Raw genomic sequence first — 8,026 nt, 5'->3', positions numbered from 1 at the left:
ATGTGTTAAAAACGGTACGATGTATGCGGCATTAGGCCTTGGCCTATTCGAGAAGAAATACAAAATAAGTTTTTCAACATTTTTTTTTCAATTTTCAATATCTCATAAAAGCTTCTTTTTTTTTCTCTTTTGTGGCGCAAACACCACTTTTATTCACATTCATATTATCTCAAATAAAAAGCTAAAAAAGCTACCGTACTCTAGATAACAAACTTTATTTATCTAGTTTTTATTAAGAAATTTGAATTTGAACTTTTACTATCAATATTAATTACCCAACAGGTCATGTTTAGTACAATTTTAGTGCATTTTCTTTTCGTGTTTTAAGAAAATGCATCAATTAACATGAAATGTAAACAAAGAATGAAAGAAATATATGTTTGCTTAATGCCGACTCCATGACTGAACCAGTTTCAAAAGTCTGAGAGCCTGGTTTTAAGATAGGGGTATCGGGAGGGCCCTACGGTATCGAATTGTTCCAGTTTTATTTCAAGTATAAAAAGAATAATGATTGCTAAAAACTATTTATTCTATGTATATTTGCATGTCCTCGCTACGGGGCTTGATCCAATCGGCTTTAGCAAGTGGGCCTTTTCCTAGTTCCTCTATCTCTTTGAACTTCGCCGTACACTTTAACTTTTGGCGCACCATCTAAGGTCAATGGCGGGGTTTAAGGAGTTGACCCTTGTTTGAATTGTACAACCCATAGGCGGGATTGATATTATTTATTCTGTACGAGATTATTCCTATTCAGGCAATTAATACTTTTCTTAATTTAAGTTTGTACCCTTTCATTTCAATAATGAGCAGGCTGCACTTTGAAAAAGAAAATTCCTAATTAATTAAGGCTACACTGTAATAAAGTGTGCTATTTTATGGAGAAAAATTATTGAAAGTTGCAATAAGACAATAAGACGTTATTAATTTCGTTTTAAAACTCAAAACTTTAAAATATTGAATTGTGATTGGTTAACAGCCGTATAGGAATAGGCCCATTGAAGTATGTCTATAATATAATAATAAAACTGTAGTCCTATAATGAGAGAAGTAAAATGAAAATGTATTGGCAATTCCTAAAGCTCTGTCTACACTATCAAATGTGACCCAAAAAATGTGATGTGGACATGATAATGTATATCACTACCATATTTGGGCACACCACACTTTTTTTTAAAACTAGTTAGTTCTAATTACGTAAAAGTACATTTTGAATAAACTTGCTTTGGTAAAATATCTTCCACTTTCACAAGTCAATCTTTGCACTTTTTAAAAAACGGATACGAAGATATTCTGTAAACTAATAATGCTTATGGTTTGTTTTTTATTTGCTTATAATTGCTTTATTTCTTTTGATCTGTGGTTTAACGCTCGTTTGATTCCTTGTTCCTAGCTCACGCGAAGACTCTTCAAACTGGTAACAAGTTAATTATCATCGCTATTCAGCCCATTCTTTTTGTATGAATTTTTATTCAACAATATATATTTGATTTAAAGTTCGCTCATTTGTCAATTTCATTCTACTATTCAACAAATCTAAATAGGCTAGATATTGTAAAAAAATGCTCTAGGCCTTTTTTTCTTTATTTATTAAAAGTGCAATAAAGAGGAAATAAGGTTAATTTAAAATGATCAATGAACATTATAATAGTTACTTGCTGTTTGCTAAGATTTAAATTACATTTTCATTATATGATAAACAACAGGTTAAAAACAGGTTAAAAGAAAGCATAGTTTAATGATGGTAGATTAAGCCTACTGCATAACCATGTTTGTATACAAGTTTTATATACAGCTACCAATAAATTGTTTTTATTTATTATTAAGTCGTCCATTTAGCTACATTTTGCATTTTCAGCATCTGTCGCAGATGTTCATTAATGCAATAGGCCTACAGTCTATTTTATTTCTTCATTTTTGTTTTTGGTATAAAGAAGAAACATCATCAGACCGATATGCACTACGCCTTTATTAAATGTTGTATCGAAATGAATAATAGAATAATTAAAAGCCGTTAATATTACTAATTGGGTGACATATTTAAGGAATTATTTGTCGTGATACACATTTTCATTATCTCTTCTGATTCTGCATCTCAGTTAATTTAGTTTTTTTAACTCATTCAAATTTGTTAACCTGTTCAAATAATGTTACAATTTTACAGTACCGTAAAAACAAGTCTGAAACAAGCGTGTTGCATGGTTTAACCAAAGTATGCCTAAATCTTCAATCCATGCGTGTAACTATAACCGTTATCGAAACAATGTTAAAATTGGAAATTATTGAATGCGCCATTAACTTTGATGATTCCATGTTTAATATCTTTCCACAAAAAAAAGTGGAAGTTACCGTAACCTAATTGTTTTGAACTTGAAGTCGTGTTTATCTATCCAGGTATAGTCTGTTACATTATATAGACCTATATTACGTAATTATTATGTTTAAAATATCACATTAAAACGAAAAATTACTAAAGCCAGTAATAATGAGGATAAATATATTTACACCGGTAATAGTGTTCTCAGAATTGTTTTAAAGTTCATAATTCAAATCGAACGGGTGTTGTTCATTTCAGTTATTGTGATACTCTTTCCTTAAAAATGGAAACATTGTAACATCTTATCATTTCATCCAAAAATATAGAAATACTTTCATAACTATTTAGACTTTTCGGCGTGTTTCGTTTATGTTCGGGTCCGGTGGAAGGGACGAGGAGGAAGGGCAAGTTGAGAAGCTGAATGGAGATTCTACAGAATGATGAGTATGCCAGACATAATATGCCTAACCATGTTATGAGATCTATTGTTTAATATTTACTACATAGGCCTAGCCATAACCGGGAACAAAGAAAACGGACCTACAAATGATTAATGGACAATAGAATAGTGTGCCTTATCTAAGATCGCATCGTTGTTTATGAAAGGAAGATGTTCAAAATATAATACACATTGAGTCATCTAAAGGAAAGGAGTCGTTAGAAATCAAAGCAAAAGAAAAGTACAACGGGTGAAATTATGTCTCAAAAAGTAGTCGGATATCCTTTGAAAAAAAGTGGTTAAGAGCTAACTCCGCCCAACTCATGCATAAACATGATTATTAAACACCAACTTTTGGCTTAAGCTCTAAACAAAAAAAATCTCAAGTGAGGTTAACTTTTAGCGAATTCATACAATAGTGAATGGTAGTATAGTAAAGTGTTGAACGGGGTCCATTTGTTAGCTTCACACTCTACATGCACATGATTCTATCGGGTTGCATTCGACCAGATAAATTAACGTCGATCACCGGTGAATAGTTCTTCTTCTTGTCTTCAGTCTCTTCAGTACACTTTGAATTGGATCTCAACTTACGTCCCTGAAACTCTATCTTGCCGACATATGGTTGAGAAGAACTTTTTTTACTGATTAATTAACAGAGAAATTAGTTGGGCGCGCAAAGTGACTAGTCAAGTTTCGTCTGCAAGGTGACGGCTAGAAAGTTTTCAAATCTTATCATTTACTTTGCCACCAAAAGAGTGAATTCTAATTCAACTACAGAAAATTAAAAAGGAATCCTCCATTTGCGGTATCAAGGTAAGCTATGTTAATCAAATAAATATATAAATGTATTATTTATTATTAACGACTCATCTATATCGATGTAGTGATCTTGTATACACTGCTAATGTAATAGTAAAAGCATGGGAGATTTGCTGTATAGGGCTAATAGTAAAAGCATGGAGAATCTAATTTATCCATGCAAAAAAAAAAGATTTTTACAGGGTGAACATTTCATAACGTAAAACATAGTCTAAATATCTTTCTCTTACCTATAGTTACCTTTTATATTTCAAAGCGTCAAATAGAAGATAACTAAACTATAAACTTTAACATAATGCACGTTAGGTAAGAGATTTAAGGCAGATAGCATGGAGGATTTATTTAGATAATTATTTAAATAATTCCTCTATGTTAAAGGTAATATATGGCATGCTAAAACCGCTAAAATCAACATCCACGTACACACAGTCTACCCATGGTCTACCATAATGTTTAAATAGAAAACATTTATTTACTGTCCCGCCCAGTGAGGTGTGGTTATATAATGTAGGGATTAGGCCTATTTGTTGGTTATAATGTTATAAATACGTTGACATAATCATCTCATACCAGATCAAAAATGGGGAACCCTTGTTTTGGTGAAACTTACTTAGCGTATCTAATACTGAGCTCTTAACCAGGTATTTCATGCGTAGTGGAGTGTAAAATGGGACTTCCTCGATAGGTCCATTCAAGCTTAACCTTTTAAAGAAAAAAAGTATTATAGGTGTATTAATCTCTAATACACCTATAAATAATCTATAGGCGTATTAATCTAAGCTAATATAATAATGACTGGTATGTTTTCATTTCATGATGTACAGGTTTTCATTTATAAAGGCACGGCAATAATAATGTGTCGAATCTTATCCGGTCTCTTTATCCTAGGTACAATGAATGAATAACCATGTACAGTAATAACTTAATGACTTAAGCAGTTATAAAAATCGGTTCAAACAATATTTTGTAGTGAAGGATATTTACCACCCGGAACAATAACCATGGCGAAATAATTTCGAATGTTTGTACTATCTTTTAAAATATAATTCTTTAAACATATTGCCTATAATATGTTATAATAATTTATAATAATTTCTTTTTCATTATAACCATTCTTGTCATTAGAAATTATTCTTTCTACTCTTTAGTAGAAGAATAGAATAAAATAGTCATTGGCTTGAACAATGGATCAATATTATAAGTATAATAGGTCCATGATTGAGCCATGCAGTTATAAAAATTCCTAATTGTATAACTCCATACTGGTATTCAGATATTTCAAATGTCAGCTTTAAGAAAAAAATAAAAAAATAGCTAGTCTCTATTGACAAAACCATGGAAATATAATTAATTAATTAATATAATTTAATATAGCACTGTAATAATAATCTAGGCCGAGTAATTCAATAAGAAGTAAAGATTGGGATAATGCTACGGGACAAGCATAAGCATTTATAATGGAAAGGAAATGGCGAATAAACATGAAACAATTCAACTCGCAATTCAGATAAAGATATCGCAACCTAATTACAAAAGTTTGATAGAGGCATGACATTCGTTTATGACATAAACTATGTTGAAATGCCTGTCAATCAATCAAAATAATATACGCCCGTCAAGGATGTCAATATAATTTGAGAATATATTGTTGACAAATATTTATATTTTTTTCTCTATTGTGGGTTGGTTCATATTTTTTCATTAATTAACTGGCTATATCTACATAATTGTATTAACCTCTGACACATAGGTCTAATATAATTTAATATTAAATATAATTTTAAATACTATTACATTTATATACTTTGACTAAATATTTCAAATATATTGTTTTTTACATAGGCCTAACAATTCGTGATTTGTAACCATGATTTTAAAAAATGTTAATAAGTTGCTAAGGTTAATTATTTTACATTTTATGAGGCAAGCACCCGATGTATTTTCTTATTTGTATCAGTTTGGTATAGGTCCATGGTTGGATCATGATCGTGGTTATTGGCTTGACCAGGTAAGAGTGCCACTCTTCCCTGGCTTGACCAAGAGTTTTTAGTTTGACTAGTCTATGTTTGACGTGCAAATAGTTGGCATAATGTACCTCGATGTCGCTAAACACTGTAGAATAGGATTAGTAGATTTGTTTAGCGATACACAGGCAATACAAAGACTGCTACTGTTGTAAAGTAAACTATCACCAAAACGTCAAATAAAATAAATTGAGATTTTCCCAATAATCTAAGAAACAAATTAGGTCTAATTCGGTTCTAGGAAAATTTAGTTACAGCATGGGTTTGTTCTTTTTAATATAGAAATAAAGCCTATGTTATAGGCCTAAATATATTGTAGTATAAATGTAGCTCTCAATGTTTCTCTTCAGTTCTTATAAACTAACTAACAACTGTCCTTTGCCTAATGTGATTACAACAGTGGCCTAGCTGGGCCTAGTGTTTACGAAGTTAACTCGGTCAATAAAGTTTTTAAACGCTACTGTAGGCCTGGGCGCAGTTTCACTTTCAACCAGAACTATCCCTTGTAGTAGAATACAGTGTTTTAGATCTTATCTTCCTTCTCTCACAATAGACTCTTTGTACATAGGAAAACCAATAATAAAAATAAATTATGCAAATGAATTGTAGAAAGGCATATTTCTCAGCAGTATTTTGACATCTTACAAATAAAAACTAAGCTAAACACTAAAGATCTAAATGCATGTGATAGACTGGTTTTAAACACCATAACACGTAATTAGTGTCATTATCATAAGATTAGCTAATTGGTAATTTCTTTTATTAATTCTAATTACTTGTTTAGTGTCAGAAGACTAAATATAGACACTATGGCTGTCACTGAGAAATAAAAGTACATGCTGAAACTTTAAATGAAAAGGGACACGAATGGTGTGTCAGTAAGAACATTAGTTTGTTTTTATTGCTTTTCGTTAGAAACTCATTCTTGGAACCTGGGAGTTTTTACAACTCTCTACTTGGAATTGTACTATGCTAGCTAGACATAATAAACCTACTTATCCCTAGTTTGTCAATAATAATATGATCTATATCTGTTATTATTTTTAATACAAGTAAAATCGTTGTTTCAATCTATCAATGATTTTTTTAAGCAATACAATACATTAAATAACGAAAAAATCAGTTGAAATGAAAAAAATAATATTAATAATACAAAATACCATACTATAAAAGGCTACTATATTATTAAGTAAAACTATTATTAGGCCTGCTAAGTATAGGCCTATCTTTATTTGCAATCTACAATTTTATCCGGGCACTCAAGTTTACTTTCAAATAACGATTACGTAATCACGTTTTGTTCATTTAAAAGCAACTGGGAGTTGCTTATTCCAGTAATAGACAGACGTTAATATACAGTGACGCCCATTTTGGTCCATCATTGTTATCTCTGAGCTATAAACGCTCTGATCTGCTTGGGTAGGCTAATTTGCAGTTTAAAACATTCAAAACCAAGACACGATATCGGTTCCATAACTGACGATAGTCCTTCCTATTCTTCCTTCAAGAACTCATAAATTGGTATGTACGCTTAGAACTTTTATTAGAACAGTTTTACAGAACAGTTAAAAGTTGTCACAAATGCACATTGTTTTATAATATTTAGTTTACTTTATTTAAGTTTAATATCAAGTTGTTGAATACTTATTTGTTTACTAATGGTCAATATTTGTTTTCGGACTCAAGCATATTTGTTATAGAAGTTGCATGCACGTGCGATCTTGATGTTTTATTTTCTACTTATGCAACGATACAGGTACATGATTTGAATTGATAGGTCGACAAATAAAAAAACGGTATTTTTAAGTTGTAATAGAGATAGACTAAAGACGGTAATTTTACATTTTATTTCGAATGCGTATAAATCTGATTATATACCGGTATTTTATAAGATTAAGAAATGCAAAGCCCACAGTGCCAAAACGTATCTATATAATTGTTTTTATTTTCAATTTTCTGATCGAAACATTGCAATTAAATAACAATGATTAATATATCTTCAATCGCAAAGATCACCTATAATTCGTCAAAGTGACAATTTAAAATGGAATTGTTATTTTATTTGTTTTATGTTGTTTCTATTAATTCAATATTTTGAACTTCAAAATTACAACCCTATGGTTACTGTATGTTTGTACTGTTACCGACTCTACTACAAATTTCCTGTTATTGAAGTACTTTCCAAATCATTATTCTTAGGACTAATGATTGTCTAATAATGAATCCCTTTAATCTGTTCACTGAGACACCTAAAGAGAGCTGTAACCATTCAATTGACTTCTAATTGACTAAACATTTCAATGGTGTTTTGTCCTAATTGAGTATAATTCTGTGTTATTGAGCCAAGTAAGTTTGAATGGGCATTATTACTGTAGCCTGTTCTTATGTACACTTGTATTTATTTCATTAGTAAGATAGTATTAGTAC

General features: G+C 30.7%; 1 protein-coding gene across 1 annotated transcript in view; it reads left to right on the top strand.

Annotated features, from left to right (window-relative positions):
- Nucleotides 1-3,551: 3,551 nt before the first annotated feature.
- The window catches only part of LOC144847365 (paired box protein Pax-6-like), a 29,355-nt gene continuing 24,880 nt past the window's right edge, over nt 3,552-8,026 (top strand). The window contains exon 1 of the mRNA XM_078703664.1: nt 3,552-3,569. The gene's annotated coding sequence lies outside the window, so the exon portion shown is untranslated. The remainder of the gene's footprint in view (nt 3,570-8,026) is intronic.

This window comes from Antedon bifida, chromosome 7 (genome assembly GCF_963402885.1).
Source record: "Antedon bifida chromosome 7, ecAntBifi1.1, whole genome shotgun sequence".
In the NCBI taxonomy this organism is placed as follows: domain Eukaryota; kingdom Metazoa; phylum Echinodermata; class Crinoidea; order Comatulida; family Antedonidae; genus Antedon; species Antedon bifida.
The sequence above is the reverse complement of the archived record's forward strand: the minus strand, read 5'-3'. Positions and strand labels throughout refer to the sequence as shown.